Source organism: Protopterus annectens, chromosome 4.part0 (assembly GCF_019279795.1).
Source record: "Protopterus annectens isolate FY-2018-M chromosome 4.part0, PAN1.0, whole genome shotgun sequence".
Lineage (NCBI taxonomy): Eukaryota > Metazoa > Chordata > Ceratodontiformes > Protopteridae > Protopterus > Protopterus annectens.
This window is the reverse complement of record NC_056733.1, coordinates 990,119,965-990,142,404: the sequence shown is the minus strand read 5'-3', so window position 1 is coordinate 990,142,404 and position 22,440 is coordinate 990,119,965. Positions and strand designations below refer to the sequence as shown.

Here is a 22,440-nt window from a genome sequence, read left to right as displayed (position 1 = left end):
CACTGTCAAAGAAAAAAAACTTCAAAGACCAATACACGTAAGGTTCAGTTAAGGTATATTTATTTACTTGCCGCAAGGAGACAAAAACATGCAAATACAAGGATTTGTCTAACTACTAACAGGAAGTATGTTTATTCTTATACTGTTTTACAAGACATGGCTGACATAATCAAACACAACTTTCAGTATTGTTCTACAGCAGATGTTACTCAGATTTTCTGCTGACATGACTAGATTTGTGAGAAACTTTTGAGAAAAACAACCTGGCCTTGGTGGGCTCTAATTCGTTTACAAGCTTCCATTGTACAGTGTTACATTTCAAGGTACTCTTCTAATTTGGATACAAGCAAATGCTGATTGCAGTTCATATTTTCAAACAGGTTTTGTCCTAATTATCTATAGCTTCTACAGCTGTGTATTTTCTCACAGCACAAACGGAACTTCTTGTCTAAGCTTCATACAAGTAGTATTGTTCTATTCATTATTTTCCTAACATAAGCAGAAATCATCTGCTTCTCAGTAAATTTCCAAGGCACAAGCAAGATTTTAGCTAACAATACAAGGTCAGAAAGCATCTGCAGTTTGTACAGATTTATGCAGTATGAAATAGAATAAATGTGTTAACCCTTTTCAAGCTCTAAATGCAATAAGCATATTACTAATACACACATTAATACATATTTTTCTGACATTTCCCCCCTTTTAATACTTTTATTCTACTTTCAAAATAACAGTTTGTTTTTTTTCCTAACCTCTTCCACTCAGGATTTGCAGTTAAGAGAGTCATTCAGTTTAAACCTATGAAAGCATTTTTAATCTTTTAACAGTTCTTCAAACTCAGCACTTTGATATAAGGCTTCAGAAACTGACATGTCTATAAGGTTTTTAATCAGTCTTTTCATGCAGGGGATGACACAACAAACACATACTCCCAGTAGGAGCATTCCTACACAAATGGCAATCAGGATGTTCATTAGGATGGTACCCCACCCCCCAAACCATTTCTGGAAAAAGTCCGTCAGTGGGTTTGGGCCTGGTTTGGTCATGGCCAACACCTGCTGAATTACCTCAAGATGATTGTCTATCTCGTGTTTATGGTCAGGAATATACGAACAGCATTCTTCTTGGATTAAAGTGCAAGTACCACCTCTTGCCGCTACGGTGAAGTCAAGAGCCATGCGGTTTTGAAGCACTACAGTTCTCATAGCATTCAGTTCATTAGTCACTAATTCGAGAGCAGAAAAAGTTGCATTACTCATTACTTCGAGAAGTTTCAACAGTTTTCTCAGCTTTCAGATCGATTTCACTGCTCCATATGCCGGTGATATGCCTGCCCACGCTATAACGCTATCACTCAAGTCCATATGTGTCAGCCCACACTATAACGCTATCACTCAAGTCCATATGTGTCAGTCCTTTGCCTATGGAATGATGGTCTTTCCAATGCACATCGATTTGTCCCACTAGATTTATGGGTTTCTTGACGACCTCTCGGACATTTCGAATTTTTCCTCGAGGCAAAACTGCAGTGTGTCGTATGGCCGGAACCAGGTAACCCAAAAAACAACTGCCAGACCAATTCTCAGGTAACCATTTGTATGCCTTTCTACCACACACAAAGGAACAATCCTCTACTTTAGTAGTAACTTTGCTATGAATATACACTCGCCCTGCATGAAACATTTTTCTATCTATTATATACAGTTGTTTATAAAGAACAGAATTATGGTTTACTTCATCAAGTGTTTTATGCATTAATCCAAGAAATGAATTATAGTTTGTATTACAATAAAGATCTACATTGTTACCTTTAGTGTAAAATTTATAAGGAACAGTCACATTGCAATTGCTCCAACCCACCTGAACAGTATCATTTTTATAAAAACACACAGTTCCCTTTTGTGGAACAGACAAGTGCAATGCTATTTTCTCTTGTGATGTAATGATTGAGGTATCATAAATCAAGTTCTCCCAGGTCTCATTGACCCCTAGGGGGACTGTAGTCATTAATAACCCCCTGTATGTTGTCAGCAAAGCTGTGCAAATCCAGCAATTTGAAACATTGAAAGTCTCAGCATACACATATTTAATTGCCTGGTAAGTGCCTGGTAAAACAAACTAAGCAAAAAATGATCCTTAGAAACAAAATATGCGCTAAATGGAGAGCTACCAAATGTCCATCTGATCACCTCCTCTTTAAACAGTTAAGAAATGCCACCAAGAAAGATACTCTTAGAGACAAAAAAGACTTATATCTTCACCTCCAACAAACCAGTCAACAAACTCCACAAAAATTCTGGTCAGGGATAAACAAACTTCTTCAACCAGGCCATTGCACTACTCCTGCCCCATTAGGCTTTAACCACAATAATTCCAAACAGATCCCTGATGCCTTTAATAAATATTTTACAGAAGCCATTCAAACCCTAGCCAATTCTTTACCTCCTTCTACTGCTTCCCCACCAAATACCTCCAAAACTTCATCTCATACCTTTCATATACAACCTGTTCCTACATCTCTTATCCATAAGCTACTTAAGAAACTGAAACCTTGCACCCCATCTGCTGACCGACTCCCATCTGAATACCTACAAATTGCTGCAAATGCTATAGACTACCCCATACCTATACTTATTAACAGGACTATCTCTGAAAGCAAAATCCCTACCATATGGAAAGTATCTCACATAATCCCTCTACATAAAGGTGAATCTTCTATTGAGCTTTCTAACTTTCGCCCTATTGCCTTACTCTCCCCATTAGCTAAGATAATGGAAAAATGTATTCACAAACAACTACTCAATCACCTACTACAAAACAACTTATTAGCCAACTGTCAACATGGCTTCAGACCATTCCACAGCACAACAACTGCCCTTCTATCCTTCACTGACTCTATAAATAAAAATCGTAACAATAACTCCTTTTCCTCTGCACTATTTATAGACCTGTCAAAAGCCTTTGATGTGGTTAACCATAACTTACTTCTAGACAAACTAAAGTACCATTCTCGTGATCCTCTAGCATTACAATGGTTTAGGTGTGATCTTATCATTCTCTTGATCCTCTAGCATTACAATGTTTTAGGTGTGATCTTACCATTCTCTTGATCCACTAGCACTACAATGGTTTAGGTGTGATCTTATCATTCTCTTGATCCTCTAGCATTACAATGGTTTAGGTGTTACATTACCATTCTCTTGATCCTCTAGCATTACAATGGCTCAGGTGTTATCTTACCATTCTCTTGATCCTCTAGCATTACAATGGTTTAGGTGTTACATTACCATTCTCTTGATCCACTAGCACTACAATGGTTTAGTTGTTATCTTACCATTCTCTTGATCCTCTAGCATTACAATGGTTTAGGTGTTATCTTACCATTCTCTTGATCCTCTAGCATTACAATGGTTTAGGTGTGATCTTACCATTCTCTTGATCCTCTAGCATTACAATGGTTCAGGTGTTATCTTACCATTCTCTTGATCCTCTAGCATTACAATGGCTCAGGTGTTATCTTACCATTCTCTTGATCCTCTAGCATTACAATGGTGTAGGTGTTACATTACCATTCTCTTGATCCTCTAGCATTACAATGGTTCAGGTGTTATCTTACCATTCTCGTGATCCTCTAGCATTACAATGGTTTAGGTGTTATCTTACCATTCTCTTGATCCACTAGCATTACAATGGTTTAGGTGTTACATTACCATTCTCTTGATCCACTAGCATTACAATGGTTTAGGTGTTATCTTACCATTCTCTTGATCCTCTAGCATTACAATGGCTCAGGTGTTATCTTACCATTCTCTTGATCCACTAGCATTACAATGGTTCAGGTGTTATCTTACCATTCTCATGATCATCTAGCATTACATTGGTTCAGGTGTTATCTTACCATTCTCGTGATCCTCTAGCATTACAATGGTTTAGGTGTTATCTTACCCATTCTCATGATCCTCTAGCATTACAATGGTTCAGGTGTTATCTTACCATTCTCGTGATCCTCTAGCATTACAATGGTTTAGGTGTTATCTTACCATTCTCGTGATCCTCTAGCATTACAATGGTTTAGGTGTGATCTTACCATTCCCGTGATCCTCTAGCATTACAATGGTTTAGGTGTTATCTTACCATTCTCGTGATCCTCTATCATTACAATGGTTCAGGTGTTATCTTACCATTCTCTTGATCCTCTAGCACTACAATGGCTTAAGTGTTCTCTTACCATTCTCTTGATCCTCTAGCATTACAATGGTTTAGGTGTTATCTTATCATTCTCTTGCTCCACTAGCATTACAATGGTTTAGGTGTTATCTTAACATTCTCGTGATCCTCTAGCATTACAATGGTTCAGGTGTTATCTTACCATTCTCTTGATCCTCTAGCATTACAATGGTTTAGGTGTTACATTACCATTCTCTTGATCCTCTAGCATTACAATGGTTTAGGTGTTCTCTTACCATTCTCTTGATCCACTAGCACTACAATGGCTTAGGTTTTCTCTTACCATTCTCTTGATCCTCTAGCATTACAATGGTTTAGGTGTTATCTTACCATTCTCTTGATCCACTAGCATTACAATGGTTTAGGTGTTATCTTACCATTCTCTTGATCCACTAGCACTACAATGGTTTAGGTGTTGTCTTACCATTCTCTTGATCCACTAGCATTACAATGGTTTAGGTGTTATCTTACCATTCTCGTGATCCTCTAGCATTACAATGGTTTAGGTGTTATCTTACCATTCTCGTGATCCTCTAGCATTACAATGGTTTAGGTGTTATCTTACCATTCTCGTCATCCTCTAGCATTACAATGGTTTAGGTGTGATCTTACCATTCTCTTGATCCTCTAGCATTACAATGGTTTAGGTGTTATCTTACCATTCTCGTGATCCTCTAGCATTACAATGGTTCAGGTGTTATCTTACCATTCTCTTCATCCACTAGCACTACAATGGTTTAGGTGTTACATTACCATTCTCTTGATCCACAAGCATTACAATGGTTTAGGTGTTATCTTACCATTCTCATAATCCTTTAGCATTACAATGGTTTAGGTGTTATCTTACCATTCTCTTGATCCACTAGCATTACAATGGTTCAGGTGTTATCTTACCATTCTCTTGATCTACTAGCATTACAATGGTTTAGGTGTTATCTTACCATTCTCTTGATCCACAAGCATTACAATGGTTTAGGTGTGATCTTACCATTCTCTTGATCCACTAGCATTACAATGGTTCAGGTGTTATCTTACCATTCTCGTGATCCTCTAGCATTACAATGGTTTAGGTGTTATCTTACTATTCTCTTGATCCACTAGCATTACAATGGTTTATGTCTTATCTTACTAATCTCTTGATCCACAAGCATTACAATGGTTTAGGTGTGATCTTACCATTCTCTTGATCCACTAGCATTACAATGGTTTAGGTGTTATCTTACCATTCTCTTGATCCTCTAGCATTACAATGGTTTAGGTGTTATCTTACCATTCTCGTGATCCTCTAGCATTACAATGGTTTAGGTGTTATCTTACCATTCTCGTGATCCTCTAGCATTACAATGGTTAAGGTGTGATCTTACCATTCTCTTGATCCTCTAGCATAACAATGGTTTAGGTGTTATCTTACCATTCTTGTGATCCTCTAGCATTACAATGGTTCAGGTGTTATCTTACCATTCTCTTGATCCACTAGCACTACAATGGTTTAGGTGTTATCTTACCATTCTCTTGATCCACTAGCATTACAATGGTTCAGGTGTTATCTTACCATTCTCGTGATCCTCTAGCATTACAATGGTTTAGGTGCTATCTTACCATTCTCTTGATCCACTAGCATTACAATGGTTTAGGTGTTCTCTTACCATTCTCTTGATCCACTAGCATTACAATGGTTCAGGTGTTATCTTACCATTCTCGTGATTTGCTAGCATTATAATGGTTTAGGTGTTATCTTACCATGTTCTTGATCCTCTAGCATTACAATGGCTCAGGTGTTATCTTACCATTCTCTTGATCCTCTAGCATTACAATGGTTTAGGTGTTATATTACCATTCTCTTGATCATCTAGCATTACAATGGTTTAGGTGTTCTCTTACCATTCTCTTGATCCTCTAGCACTACAATGGTTTAGGTGTGATCTTACCATTCTCTTGATCCTCTAGCATTACAATGGTTCAGGTGTTATCTTACCATTCTCGTGATCCTCTAGCATTACAAGGGTTTAGGTGTTATCTTACCATTCTCTTGATCCACTAGCATTACAATGGTTCAGGTGTCATCTTACCATTCTCGTGATCCGCTAGCATTACAATGGTTTAGGTGTTATCTTACCATTCTCTTGATCCACTAACATTACAATGGTTTAGGTGTTATCTTACCATTCTCGTGATCCTCTAGCATTACAATGGTTTAGGTGTTATCTTACCATTCTCGTGATCCTCTAGCATTACAATCGTTTAGGTGTTATCTTACCATTCTATTGATCCTCTAGGATTACAATGGTTTAGGTGTGATCTTACCATTCTCTTGATCCTCTAGCATTACAATGGTTTAGGTGTTATCTTACCATTCTCTTGATCCACTAGCATTACAATGGTTTAGGTGTTACATTACCATTCTCTTGATCTTCTAGCATTACAATGGTTTAGGTGTTATCTTACCATTCTCGTGATCCTCTAGCATTACAATGGTTCAGGTGTTATCTTACCATTCTCGTGATCCTCTAGCATTACAATGGTTTAGGTGTGATCTTACCATTCTCTTGATCCTCTAGCATTACAATGGTTTAGGTGTTATCTTACCATTCTCTTGATCCTCTAGCATTACAATGATTCAGGTGTTCTCTTACCATTCTCGTGATCCTCTAGCATTACAATGGTTTAGGTGTTACATTACCATTCTCTTGATCCGCTAGCATTACAATGGTTTAGGTGTTATCTTACCATGCTCTTGATCCTTTGGCATTACAATGGTTCAGGTGTTCTCTTACCATTCTCGTGATCCTATAGCATTACAATGGTTTAGGTGTTATCTTACCATTCTCGTGATCCTCTAGCATTACAATGGTTCAGGTGTTATCTTACCATTCTCCTGATCCTCTAGCATTACAATGGTTTAGGTGTTATCTTACCATTCTCTTGATCCTCTAGCATTACAATGGTTTAGGTGTTACATTACCATTCTCTTGATCCACTAGCATTACAATGGTTTAGGTGTTATCTTACCATTCTCTTGATCCTCTAGCATTACAATGGTTTAGGTGTTATCTTACCATTCTCTTGATCCTCTAGCATTACAATGGTTTAGGTGTTACATTACCATTCTCTTGATCCACTAGCATTACAATAGTTTAGGTGTTATCTTACCATTCTCTTGATCCTCTAGCATTACAATGGTTTAGGTGTTACATTACCATTCTCTTGATCCACTAGCATTACAATGGTTTAGGTGTTATCTTACCATTCTCTTGATCCACTAGCACTACAGTGGTTCAGGTGTTATTTTACCATTCTCGTGATCCTCTAGCATTACAATGGTTTAGGTGCTATCTTACCATTCTCTTGATCCTCTAGCATTACAATGGTTTAGGTGTTATCTTACCATTCTCTTGATCCACTAGCATTACAATGGTTTAGTGTTACATTACCATTCTCTTGATCCTCTAGCATTACAATTGTTCAGGTGTTATCTTACCATTCTCTTGATCCTCTAGCATTACAATGGTTTAGATGTTATCTTACCATTCTCGTGATCCTCTAGCATTGCAATGGTTAAGGTGTTGTCTTACCATTCTCGTGATCCTCTAGCATTACAATGGTTTAGGTGTTATCTTACCATTCTCGTGATCCTGTAGCATTACAATGGTTTAGGTGTGATCTTACCAGTCTCGTGATCCTCTAGCATTACAATGGTTTAGGTGTTATCTTACCATTCTCTTGATCCTCTAGCATTACAATGGTTTAGGTGTTACATTACCATTCTCTTGTACCTCTAGCATTACAATGGTTTAGATGTTATCTTACCATTCTCGTGATCCTCTAGCATTACAATGGTTTAGGTGTTATCTTACCATTCTCGTGATCCTCTAGCATTACAATGGTTTAGGTGTTATCTTACCATTCTCGTGATCCTCTAGCATTACAATGGTTCAGGTGTTATCTTACCATTCTCTTGATCCACTAGCATTACAATGGTTTAGGTGTTATCTTACCATTCTTTTGATCCACTAGCATTACAATGGTTTAGGTGTTATCTTACCATTCTCGTCATCCTCTAGCATTACAATGGTTTAGGTGTTATCTTACCATTCTCTTAATCCACTAGCACTACAATGGTTTAGGTGTTATCTTACCATTCTCTTGATCCACTAGCATTACAATGGTTCAGGTGTTATCTTACCATTCTCGTGATCCTCTAGCATTACAATGGTTTAGGTGTTATCTTTCCATTCTCTTGATCCACTAGCATTACAATGGTTTAGGTGTTATCTTACCATTCTCTTGATCCACAAGCATTACAATGGTTTAGGTGTGATCTTACCATTGTCTTGATCCACTAGCATTACAATGGTTCAGGTGTTATCTTACCATTCTCGTGATCCTCTAGCATTACAATGGTTTAGGTGTTATCTTACCATTCTTGTGATCCTCTAGCATTACAATGGTTTAGGTGTTATCTTACCATTCTCATCATCCTCTAGCTTTACAATGGTTTAGGTGTGATCTTACCATTCTCTTGATCCTCTAGCATTACAATGCTTTAGGTGTTATCTTACCATTCTCATGATCCTTTAGCATTACAATGGTTCAGGTGTTATCTTACCATTCTCTTGATCCACTAGCACTACAATTGTTTAGGTGTTATCTTACCATTCTCTTGATCCACTAGCATTACAATGGTTCAGTTGTTATCTTACCATTCTCGTGATCCTCTAGCATTACAATGGTTTAGGTGTTATCTTACCATTCTCTTGATCCGCTAGCATTACAATGGTTCAGGTGTTATCTTACCATTCTCATGATCCACTAGCATTGCAATGGTTTAGGTGTTATCTTACCATTCTCTTGATCCACTAGCACTACAATGGTTTAGGTGTTATTTTACCATTCTCTTGATCCACTAGCATTACAATGGTTTAGGTGTTATCTTACCATTCTCGTGATTCTCTAGCATTACAATGGTCAGGTTTTATCTTATCATTCTCTGATCCTATAGCATTACAATGGTTTAGGTGTGATCTTACCATTCTCTTGATCCACTAGCATTACAATGGTTTAGGTGTGATCTTACCATTCTCTTGATCCTTTAGAATTACAATGGTTTAGGTGTTATCTTACCATTCTCTTGATCCACAAGCATTACAATGGTTTAGGTGTGATCTTACCATTCTCATGATCCTCTAGCATTACAATGGTTCAGGTGTTATCTTACCATTCTCGTGATCCTCTAGCATTACAATGGTTCAGGTGTGATCTTACCATTCTCGTGATCCTCTAGTATTGCAATGGTTTAGATGTTATCTTAGCATTCTCTTGATCCACTAGCACTACAATTTTTTAGTTGTTATCTTACCATTCTCTTGATCCACTAGCATTACAATGGTTTAGGTGTTATCTTACCATTCTCTTGATCCACTAGCATTACAATGGTTTAGGTGTGATCTTACCATTCTCGTGATCCTCTAGCATTACAATGGTTCAGGTGTTATCTTACCATTCTCTTGATCCACTAGCATTACAATGGTTTAGGTGTTATCTTACCATTCTCTTGATCCACTAGCATTACAATGGTTTAGGTGTGATCTTACCATTCTCGTGATCCTCTAGCATTACAATGGTTCGGGTGTTATCTTACCATTCTCTTGATCCACTAACATTACAATGGTTTAGGTGTGATCTTCAAAACAGGCAGCAAGCAGTGCTTTGGGATAACAATCTGTCTTCATTACTCCCAGTAAATATTGGAGTCCCGCAAGGCTCAATCTTAGGTCCCCTTCTTTTCTCCTTATTTATTAATGACCTACACTTGAACATACCTCAAGCCACCTGCATTCAATATGCAGATGACTCAACCTTAATCTGTACTGCTAAGAACATAGCCTCTTTCCAGTCCCTCACCCAAACTGTTTTCCAAAATGTTGAAAAATGGTTTATGCAACATTGCCTCCTCCTTAATCCCAAAAAAACAAAACTACTACTCTTTACTCCAACTCATAAATCATCCGCACCATTCTTCACCATAACCTTTAAGAATGCTACCAACATAACCCCAGATACTACCACCCGTCTACTAGGTGTTACAATTGACAATCGTCTTAATTATGATGACCATATTAACGCCACCATAAATTCTGTTAACAAAAAACTTGGTACTCTCTATAGAATTAAACCCTTCCTTACCCCCTCAGCCAGGAAAACCATTGCCCAGACCCATCTCATCTCTACCCTTTTCTATACCTCTGCTATATATACTAAACTATCAAAAAACAACATTACCAAACTTTCTGCCTGTTACAATAGCATAGCTAGATTCATTACATGCACTCCCTTCAAAACTCACCACTGTCTTAACCTCAAACAACTAGGATGGCTAGAATTGCATAACCACATACTCTGTCAACAGTTACTTATCACTCAAAAGATCCTATACCACCCCAATGATACCCCTATCCTCACTTATCTGATTTCACCTTATAAAAATCTAGCTACACTATGTTCTGCTAATAAACTCCTGGTCTCCTTGATTAAATCAAACAACAAAGCTGGTGACTCACTGTTCTCAAACACTATAGGTAAAAACTGAAATCAGCTCCCTCCTGAACTTTCTAACCTAGCTTCTACTTCTCTATTTAAAAAACATATTAAAGAACATCTTAAAACTCAGTGGCTTTGTCCTTGTGCTAACCCAGACTAAAATCTTTTTCCCTCCTACTCTTACCCCTTTCCCCACTCCCCTAACTTAGGCCTCCAACCTAGGCCTCTATATCTTGTTACTTTTTTTTTTTTTTTCATAGTAAGAGGATAAATTATATATACTTTACTCTGTTGTGCAATACCTGTTTTGTTTTACTTAGTTTAACTTTTAGCATAATGTCTATCCTATAATTTTATTACTATATTATTTCTTTTAACCAATGCTACCACTGTACTGTTGTTCATACATGTCTTTCTTATATGTTGTTAACTATGTTTTACTGTGCATGCTGGAGCTTTTCTCCCCGGGCCTCTACTGAAAATGGACAAATATCCAGTTAGACTAGCCCGGTCAACAAATGTAAAATAAATAAGTGTTAAAGTTTGGATGCCAGTCAAAGAGTAACGCTTTACGTTTATTCAGTTCAGTCTGTGTGGCTGGGAAAAGGAAAGGCCACAACAAAAAGATTATTGTCACCAGTACAGTTAACAGGATGATTATGCAATACTTCTGAGGAAAGGGTTGTTCTGCATTCCTGTTTCTTCTGGACTCTTATCATTTTTACTCTTGGCATGTGACAAGGTTTTTGTCCATTTCAAAGTTCTTTACTAATTTACAGTGTGTCAGGTGGATCCAGGAGGCACGCTCCGCTATCTTGACTGCAGTGGGTGTCGACAAAAGCACTTGATATGGACCTTCCCACTTTGGTGATGCCCAATTATTTCTCTTTACTGTCTTCACCCAAACCCAAGTTTCGGGGGACACTGCCACTTCTGCCGGTCTGGTTCATTCTTTATCTAAAACAGAATTTGACTGCAACAAATTTTTAGAATGTAACAAGTTTCGCATGTACTCAGCTAGTGTACTTTCAGCTTCCTGGTCTGTGGGCATGAGAGATTTCCACTGAGGTATATAATAAGCCCTTCCAAATAACTTTACAAAAGGAGTCAATCCTTTTGCATTTGGAACAGATCTTATGCTCAACAGTGCCAGGGGCAGACAGTACACCAACTTTTTCTGCGTTTCTACTATTAACTTCCTTAGCTTATTCTTTAAAATCCCATTATGCCTCTCTACTAGGCCTGCAGATTGTGGATGATATGCACAATGATTTTTTTAAAGAAATACCAAAATGTCTACTTAACTGCTGTATGGTCTGGTTTACAAAGTGTGTGCTGTTGTCACTGTAGATCCTTTCCGGAATGCTGAATCTAGGGATGATTTCTTTAACAAGGACTTTGGCCACAGTTGCTGCATCTGGATTTTTAGTCGGAAAGGCTTCTACCCATCTGGAAAACATATCTACAATGACAAGACAATACTTCTTATTTTCACATTTATTCAACTCCATGAAATCAATGCAGATAGTGTGAAATGCATATGGTGGTGTAAGGAAACTCCCTTGCTTGGGCTTTAACACCCCTTGTGCATGATGTTTATTACAAACATGGCACATCAAACAATATTTTTTAGTATAATTTAAGAATCCATATGTCGTGAACACTTGGTTCACCAGCTGTACCATCCCCCCTGTTGAGACATGGCACTGCCCATGGCTCAACAAAGCTGCATATCTAAACAAATTAGACGGCAATATCGTTTTTTTTTCTTTAGAGATATACAGCCACTTTTTGAGAATTACCCATCTTTGTTTTTCAACTTGTATAGTAAGTGTCTGCATTGTCTTTAGCATTTCTAAGTCTAAAATCTCAGAGGGTTGTAATTTTTCATTCAAAAGAAATACTTCTGAAGCTGCCTGCTTTGCAGCTATATTAGCTCTCGCATTACCTTTTGAAATCCTGTTCTGTTGCTTGGTATGAGCTATGCATTTACAAATAGCTACTTTTTGAGGTAATTGAAAAGATTTTAAAAGATCTAAAATAAACTGTGCATGATTGATTGGTTTGCCAGTAGATGTTATCATTCCTTGATTTTTCTACTATTGCGCAAAAACATGTACAGTAGAAAAAGCATACTGGCTGTCATAAAAATGTTCACAAATATACCCTTTGCTAAGGTACATGCCCGTGTCAAGGCAATCAATTTTGCTGCCTGTGCAGATAAATTGTGTGGTAAAGATTTCGCTTTTATAATCTCAATATCAAAAATTACTGCATATTCTACTAGGTTCTGTCTTGCAGGACCCCTTTTGCATGAGCCATCCATGTAGTATGTCACCTCGGCATCATCCAAGGGAACATTCGTAAGGTCTTTTTTAGGCAGTGTCTTTTGCTCAATCACCTGCAGGCAGCTGTGTGGTGTGCCATCTGCAGGGGTTGGGAGCAAGGTAGAAGGGTTCAAAGTCGTACATCGTTCAATTGTCATATGAGGTTGGCTCAACAATATAGTCATACAGGAAAGATGCCTAGCAGGGAAAGATATGCTACCTTCTCTTGCAGTAAAATAATTGCAACTGTATGAGGCACTCTCAATGTGAGAGGGTGGAACAAAACTACTGAGGCTGAAGCCTGTACTGCCATTACAGTTGCAACTACTGCTTGTACATAGTGGGGTAAAGACCGTGCCACTGGGTCCAGTTGTGATGAATAATAAGCAATCGGGCGTTGCTTGTCCCCATGCTGCTGTGTTAATACTGATGTCATATAACCTTGCTTACAATCTACAGTTTGGAAAAAACATTTATGATAGTTTGGTAATCCTAAAACTAATGAGGATGCTATTAACTGTTTCAGTTTGCAGAAAGCAGATTTTTGCTTCTGGTGTCCATTGTAATAAATCCTGTGCTGCCATAGGCTTTTTATAAATCAGGTTAGTCAACAGTGCAGATTCCAAGGCATAGTTTGGAATCCAACTCTGACAAAAATTAGTTGTACCCAGGAAGAACATCATTTCCTTCTTGGTAGTGGGTTTTGGTGCTTGCAAAATCGCTACTTTTCTGTCCTTATCTAATGTCCTACCTTTCTTGGATATTACATATCCTAGGTATTTAACTTGTTTTTTCCAAAGCTACAGTTTATTTTTGTTTACTTTATGTCCTTCTGTGGCTAAAAATTGTAATAGCGCTATGGTGTCTTCTTTACAATCTTGCTGGGTGGGGGACGCCAGCAGGATATTATCAACATAAAGCAAAATTTGGCTACCTCTTGGTGGGGTAAATCCCACCAAGTTGCTTGCCATTTCTTGTGAGAATATTGTTGGACTTTTACAATATCCCTGTGGTAGTCACGTATATGTATACCTTTTCCCCTGAAATGTGAATGCAAACCAATACTGGCTGTCAGGGTGTATCGGTATTGAGAAGAACGCATTGCTGATATTTACCACAGAAAAATATTTCTGTTGAGGTTTTAAATCATTTAACAGGGTGTGTGGGTTTGGCACCATAGGTGCCCTTGGTATCACTGCGTCATTTACAGCTTGTAAATCTTGGACCATACGCCATTCTCCATTTGCTTTCTTAACAGGAAATAAGGGTGTGTTACATGGTGAATCAGGAGATTCCACCAGCACCCCCTCCTTAAGTAAAGCTGCTATAATAGGTTTGATTCCTACCTCTGCATCTTTTCTTAAGGGATACTGTCTTTTTTGTGGTCTAAATGCTGACTTTGGTGTAATAGCAACTGGTCCCGCTGTACGAATAAGTCTTACATCTGATTTTCCTGTTGACCAGAGAGTTTCTGGTATATTCTGTAAGGCATTCTTTTCCTCCTTCAATAGGACTGCTAATCAGCTGTTCTTGCTAGACTGCAAGTGTACAGCTGGGTGGGTCTGAGTTATTCACTTCAGCTTCTGCATTTGTATTTCCTGTTTTGACAGTTCTGACTCTGTCTATTTTTCCCATCTCTTGACTTTCTCTCCTAAGTCTACCCATTTTACATTTTTTGTCCTTAGTTAAGCTAATGTGTGGTAATCGATTAGATTTATAGAGTGCAAAGAACTCCTGGGGTAAAGAACAGCTGGCTACACAGTTCTCTTCTGTGTCCCAGTACAGATTACATAATATCAATCTGTTTGCACGATTTCTAAACAATTCTTGCTCGTATTCCTTATCAGGTCCTGGTGTGTTACAATAATACAGAGTACAGTGCAACAAATGCTGTTTATCAATGTCAAGGGAGGGGAACTTGCTGATGGCTGCATTCATCAATTCTGCGGTCACTGCCCCTCAACCAGTCGTAACCAAGTCCTGGCTGTACCAATAAAAGATTTTACCCTTCGCTTGCACTGCAAAGGTATCAGTTTGTTGCTGTGTTCCATACCCTGCATAGGCAGAACTACTGCTATACAAAATAGTTGCATAAGGTCTTTGCCCAAGAGGTTTACTGGGCATTTTGCAGAAACAACAATTTTGCTTTTCTGGGTCAATCCTGAAACAGGATCAGTTATCACAATATTATGGGAGAGGGGCTCCCGATACAGCTGTCCATTAGCTGTTTTCACTAATATGTAATCAGGTGACTCTGAGTTCTCTGGCAGTTTGGAGGGATGTATCAGGTTCTGTGATACCCCTGAGTCACACAAGAATCTGACTTCCCTCCCTTCCACCAGGAGTGTACCTTCTGGTTTCGTGTCTGCTAAATAGAGCTCTAAGCTCAATAAAGCCAAATCTAATATTTCATTTTCTTCACTATCCGTGGCTTCCTGCACTTCCCCTATTTCTTCTGCCACATTCTTTACTCCCTCTATCACATTCTCATTCGTCCCTTCCCTGCTATCCCCTTCTAGTGATTTCTGACTATCATATAGTCAGTTCTTACTCTCCTTATCTTCCGTGGTTGCTTTCTTGTTTTTCTTGCAATCCCTTGCCTAGTGTCCCTTCTTACCGCATTTAAAACATTCACACCTTTTCTTTCGCCCTTCAAAGTCCTCTGATCGCTGATCAGATTATTTGTTTCCTTGGGCATTTCTCTTGCCATTTTTCTCAGACTGTACTACGTATACTTCTGTTCCATTTTCTACAGAAAATACTTGGGCTTTTTTTTTCTTTTTGCTATTAAAATGCCTTTTGGCATGCCTAGCATATTCAAGTAATGACTGTAACCTGCTTGTACGATGATCTACCATATGCTTTGTAATAAAGCTGCTTATGGGTGCAATACTGCCTTTCAAAAATGCATTCTTTAACTGCTGCTCATATGGGGAATCGTGTGTCTGATCTTCAGGAACTTGCATTCCATAATGGTTATTAAAACATTCCAATAGTCTGGCATAATATCTGTCAATAGTTTCACCTTCCTGTTGGATGCATTGATTAATGCAAGTCCAGTCTGCCCTAGGCATCCATTTCTCAGAGATGCGGTCTGTAAGACCTTTTACTCTGTTGTCTAATTCTGTGCTGCTATGTGGGAGGGGCCTGAGCGCAGCATCACGGGGATTCCAGTCACCACTAATCATGTGCCAATCTGGTCCCACAATTTGTCTGACTACTTTTTCTACCTTTTCTCCATTTAAATTATAACTTAGCCTCATTCCTTGCAAATCTAAGAACTTTCTAACGTTAACTTTTGGATGGGGAATTCCCACAGTGGCTTTGCGGATGTCTTCCGGAGTCCAGGGTCTATACACTAGAATAGCTGGGTCCTGACCTTCTTGCCCTGCCTGAGGATTAGGCACTTCTATAAGTGGGCATATTTCTTCTTCACTCATAAATCATGAATTTCTACCCATTTGATATAATTCAATGTCCCCTTTTGAGTTTCCTGCCCGTGTTCGAGACCTGGTCTCGACGGGATCTTTAATAAACGGTTTCGCTTTTGTAGTGTCTCTACTTACAGTGACAGCAGGATATTGCAGGGGTGGACTAACTTGTTCACTTGCCTCATATTCTGGTAAGGGAGGTGGAGGGGCTGATGTTATTATTAAGTTATTGTCCTTCTTATCTAAAAACATTGCTTTTGAATTATTACTCTTTTGTTTCCTTCGGTTTACTTCCTCAATCCACCTGTGTGCCTGAGGAATTCCTAATTGACGTTGCTTTTTTACTCGACCTCTAGAATCAGTTTTAAGCTGTTTGACAAGTGAGGATTTTTCTAATTTACCATCAAATGCATACTTATTAACCTATATTGAGTATTATACCATGACCCCCCCAAAACGTGCACGCTGATTGGCCAGCGTGCCCGTTGTAAATCGAGTTATACTAATGGAAAAAGGTGGACTTTTTTCCATTAGTATAACTCGTTTTTTTAAAACACTGTCTCGCTATGTTAAATGGGTTTAACATAGTGAGACAGCTTTAAAATAAGCAATGGAGATCTCTGTTGCTTATTTTTAAAGCTGTCTCGCTATGTTAAACCCATTTAACATAGCAAGACAGTGTTTTAAAACAACGAGAAAGCAAGATCTCCATTGCTTTTTTAGTGTTTTGCTATGTTAAATGAGTTTAACATAGAGACAGTTAAAATAAGCAATGGACGTCTCCGTTGATTATTTTAAAACTGTCTCGCTATGTTAAACTCATTTAACATAGTGAAACATAAAAAAGCAACGGAGATCTTGCTTTCTCGTTGCTTTTGCTCAACTCTGATGTACTGCGCGAGGCCAGAGTACATCAGAACTGCCGGATGCCAGACATCTGGAAGGCAGTAAACAGGCATTATACTATGCCATTATTTAAGAAAAGTAATAGTTTCTTTTCTTAAATAATGTCATGGTATAATAGCAATAACCCACTTCTGGGTGTGGGTAATGCTAAATTTACCACGGTTGGCTTTGTTTGGTCCTCGGGCGCCTCGGGACCAAACCATGCCAACCGTGGGTAAATTTAGCATTACCCACACCCAGGCATGGGTTATTGCTATAGTATTTAATATTATCAGCACACTGTGACTGCATGTATTTCGCGTCTTCGGTTAATGGCGGATTTTGGGATCTTTTTTTACAATTATTACCCATTTTGTTCTACCCTTTTAATCATTACATAACTCTTTATTTTTAACGTGGTACCAGGGATTTTGTTATAGTCTTTTCAGAATGACTGCCTACCTGCTCTGTTTCCCTGATCTATGACAAGACAGTAATCTTTTTGTCCCTGACTTGTATAAACAAAGTCTTAACAAAATAATTACAAATTTAGTCCATGATCTAAAACAGAAAAAAGTAGATTCACCTTACCTGAGCCTTTGTGATTGATCACCTGGTTCGAGTAAACCCATCCTTCAGTCACAGATCAGAAAGTGGCTGACCTCTTTTGTACGACAATTCAGTTGGAGGGCTTTTCAACTAAGAAGAAGCGATGTGGTTTCTTCCCCGTATGGTTTCAAGCCACCTGGCCTGTCTGATCCGAAGTGAAGTGAGGGTTTCTGGTCCGAAGGACCAATCTGTCAAAGGAAAAAACTTCAAAGACCAATACATGTAAGGTTCAGTTAAGGTATATTTATTTACTTGTCACAAGGAGACAAAACATTGCAAATACAAGGATTTGTCTAACTACTAACAGGAAGTATGTTTATTCTTATACTGTTTTACAAGACATGGCCTTTTATGGCTGACATAATCAAACACAACCTTCAGTATTGTTCTACAGCAGATGTTAGTCAGCTTTTGTGCTGACATGACTAGATTTGTGAGAAACTTTTGAGAAAAACAACCTGGCCTTAGTGGGCTCTAATTCATTTACAAGCTTCCATTGTACAGTGTTATATTTCAAGGTACTCTTCTAATTCATATACAAGCAAATGCTGATTGCAGTTCATATTTTCAAATAGGCTTTGTCCTAATTATCTATAGCTTCTACAGCTGTGTATTTTCTCACAGCACAAACGGAACTTCTTGTCTAAGCTTCATACAAGTAGTATTGTTTTATTCATTATTTTCCTAACATAAGCAGGAATCATCTGCTTCTCAGTAAATTTCCAAGGCACAAGCAAGAATTTAGCTAACAATACAAGGTCAGAAAGTATCTGCAGTTTGTACAGATTTATGCAGTATGAAATAGAATAAATGTGTTAACTCTTTTCAAGCTCTAAATGCACTAAGCATATTACTAATACACACATTAATACATATTTTTCTGACACACACACACACACACACACACGCACACACACACACACACACACACACACACACACACACACACACACACACACACACACACACACACACACACACACACGCACACGCACACACACATTCAGAAGCTTTAAAAGTAATTACTCTGATAAATTTCACAGGAGGAGCCTGAAAAATTTATTCTGTTTATGAGTAAAAGAGGTGCGGATCAGTGAGTACAAGGAGTAAACGATTAATTCCAACAGAGTTAAAAACAGATCCAAGACACTTTATAAAAATACATTAAATGAAAATTCCATTTCAGATTTTTTACCTCACAAACCTCAGATTTCCAAAATGATTTAGAGGTGATCCTTTCCTCCATTATACATTACTAACTTCAAAGTCAAACTTAATTTGTGAAGAAGTGTGCACTCCGACTGACTAAATTCTGACATTGGAGTTTCTAAAGGAAATGGGGTAGCATAGAGCTTTTCTGAAATGGATAATACATGTAAACTGTCCAGTACCTAAGTTAAAGTGACGAGTGAGAAATATTGTTTGAAAATAGTGTGACTAAACTGAGGGGTAATCAGGCAATTAGCTCATGATGTTACTGAAGTGCTGGGATAATGGACAGCTGATAATGATCTACCTAAAGTGAAGGAATTTAAAGACCAATAGAAAAAGGAGGGAGAGGTAGGCCAAAGTCAACACCCTCATTTCTACTGTAGTCAGTTAGCCAATTGCCTGCAAGGAAAGGAAGAGAAGCTGAGGAAGTAACACAGTGTATCAAATCCAGAGCTGTTTAAAGTGATCAGGGTATTTGTAATATAGCAATGTTCCCTCATTTGTAATATAGCAATGTTCCCTCATTTGTAATATAGCGATGTTCCATAATTTGTAATATAGCGATGTTCCCTCATTTGTAATATAGCGATGTTCCATCATTTGTAATATAGCGATGTTCCCTCATTTGTAATATAGCAATGTTCCCTCATTTGTAATATAGCGATGTACCATCATTTGTTATATAGCGATGTTCCCTTATTTGTAATATAGCAATGTTCCCTCATTTGTAATATAGAGATGTTCCCTCATTTGTAATATAGCAACGTTCCCTCATTTGTAATATAGCAATGTTCCCTCATTTGTAATATAGCAACATTCCCTCATTTGTAGTATAGCGACATTCCCTCATTTGTAATATAGCAACGTTCCCTCATTTGTAATATATTGATGTTCCCTCATTTGTAATATAGCGATGTTCCCTCATTTGTAATATAGCGACGTTCCCTCATTTATAATATAGCAACGTTCCCTCATTTGTAATATAGTGATGTTCCCTCATTTGTAATATAGCAACGTTCCCTCATTTGTAATATAGTGATGTTCCCTCATTTGTAATATAGCAATGTTCCCTCATTTGTAATATAGCGATGTTCCATCATTTGTAATATAGCAACGTTCCCTCATTTGTAATATAGCGATGTTCCATCATTTGTAATATAGCGATGTTCCCTCATTTGTAATATAGCGATGTTCCCTCATTTGTAATATAGCGATGTTCCATCATTTGTAATATAGCGACGTTCCCTCATTTGTAATATAGCAACGTTCCCACTTTTGTAATATAGCGATGTTCCCTCATTTGTAATATAGCAACATTCCCTCATTTGTAATATAGCGATGTTCCCTCATTTGTAATATAGCAACATTCCCTCATTTGTAATATAGCGATGTTCCATCATTTGTAATATAGTGATGTTCCCTCATTTGTAATATAGCGATGTTCCCTCATTTGTAATATAGCGATGTTCCCTCATTTGTAATATAGCGATGATCCCTCATTTGTAATATAGCAATGTTCCATCATTTGCAAAATAGTGAAGTTCCATCATTTGTAATATAGCGATGTTCCATCATTTGTAATATAGCAAAGTTCCCTCATCTGTAATATAGCAACGTTCCCTCTTTTGTAATATGGCAATGTTCCCTCATTTGTAATATAGCGATGTTCACTCATTTGTAATATAGCAACATTCCCTCATTTGTAATATAGCGATGTTCCATCATTTATAATATAGCAATGTTCCCTCATTTGTAATATAGCGATGTTCCCTCATTTCTAATATAGCGATGTTCCATCATTTGTAATATAGCGATGTTCCCTCATTTGTAATATAGAGATGTTTCCTCATTTGTAATATAGCGACGTTCCCTCATTTGTAATATAGCAACGTTCCCTCATTTGTAATATAGTGACGTTCCCTCATTTGTAATATAGCAACGTTCCCTCATTTGTCATATAGCGACGTTCCCTCATTTGTAATATAGCAACGTTCCCTCATTTGTAATATAGCGATGTTCCCTCATTTGTAATACAGTGAAGTTCCCTCATTTGTAATATAGCGATGTTCCCTCATTTGTAATATAGCGATGTTCCTTCATTTGTAATATAGCGATGTTCCCTCATTTGTAATATAGCGATGTTCCCTCATTTGTAATATAGCGATGTTCTCTCATTTGTAATATAGCAATGTTCCATCATTTGCAATATAGCGATGTTTCATCATTTGTAATATAGTGACGTTCCCTCATTTGTAATATAGCAACGTTCCCTCATTTGTAATATAGCGATGTTCCCTCATTTGTAATATAGCAACGTTCCCTCATTTGTAATATAGCGATGTTCCCTAATTTGTAATATAGCTACATTCCCTCATTTGTAATATAGAGATGTTCCATCATTTGTAATATAGCGATGTTCCCTCATTTGTAATATAGCTACGTTCCCTCATTTGTAATATAGCGATGTTCCATCATTTGTAATATAGCTATGTTCCCTCATTTGTAATATAGCGGTGTTCCCTCATTTGTAATATAGCGATGTTCCATCATTTGTAATATAGCGACGTTCCCTCATTTGTAATATAACAACGTTCCCTCATTTGTAATATAGCGATGTTCCCTCATTTGTAATATAGCAACGTTCCCTCATTTGTAATATAGCGATGTTCCCTCATTTGTAATATAGCGATGTTCCATCATTTGTAATATAGCGATGTTCCCTCATTTGTAATATAGTGATGTTCCATCATTTGTAATATAGCGATGTTCCCTCATTTGTAACATAGCGATGTTCCATCATCCTGTGCATGTGCTTGATTTCCAACTAAATCAATGTTTGCTTGGTTAACTTTCTAAACAATAAAAATGCCAAGTTGTTTTAAGCATTATCTACAAGAGGATGCCAAAGGCAGTAGCAACACAACAAGGGTATTATATTGGGTAATTACTGAAAAATGTACACGAGGATAGTTTAATTAAAACAATGTGACACACACACACACACATCAGGTGGCATTTAGAGTACTTACTGCTCAAAGACTGACATGCCAAATGCAGTAAATGTCATCCTGAACTACTAACTCAGTCAGAAGTCAGCACTAGACAGCAAATGATGCAGTCAGGTACTGTAATTCACATGTACTGTTGCTGTGACTATGGCAGTGCTTGTATATAATCCGTTAGATACGAACAGCCCAGAAGTCACACATAAC

The 22,440-nt window shown here is 37.8% G+C and overlaps 2 protein-coding genes across 2 annotated transcripts in view; both read left to right on the top strand.

Moving 5' to 3' along the window:
* LOC122800380 overlaps nt 1-22,440 on the top strand; it is a 473,875-nt gene that overhangs the window by 13,169 nt on the left and 438,266 nt on the right. Inside the window, exon 2 of the mRNA XM_044069828.1 lies at nt 13,694-13,697. The gene's annotated coding sequence lies outside the window, so the exon portion shown is untranslated. The remainder of the gene's footprint in view (nt 1-13,693; nt 13,698-22,440) is intronic.
* LOC122800381 (trypsin inhibitor ClTI-1-like) overlaps nt 1-22,440 on the top strand; it is a 944,875-nt gene that overhangs the window by 905,373 nt on the left and 17,062 nt on the right. The window lies entirely within an intron of this gene.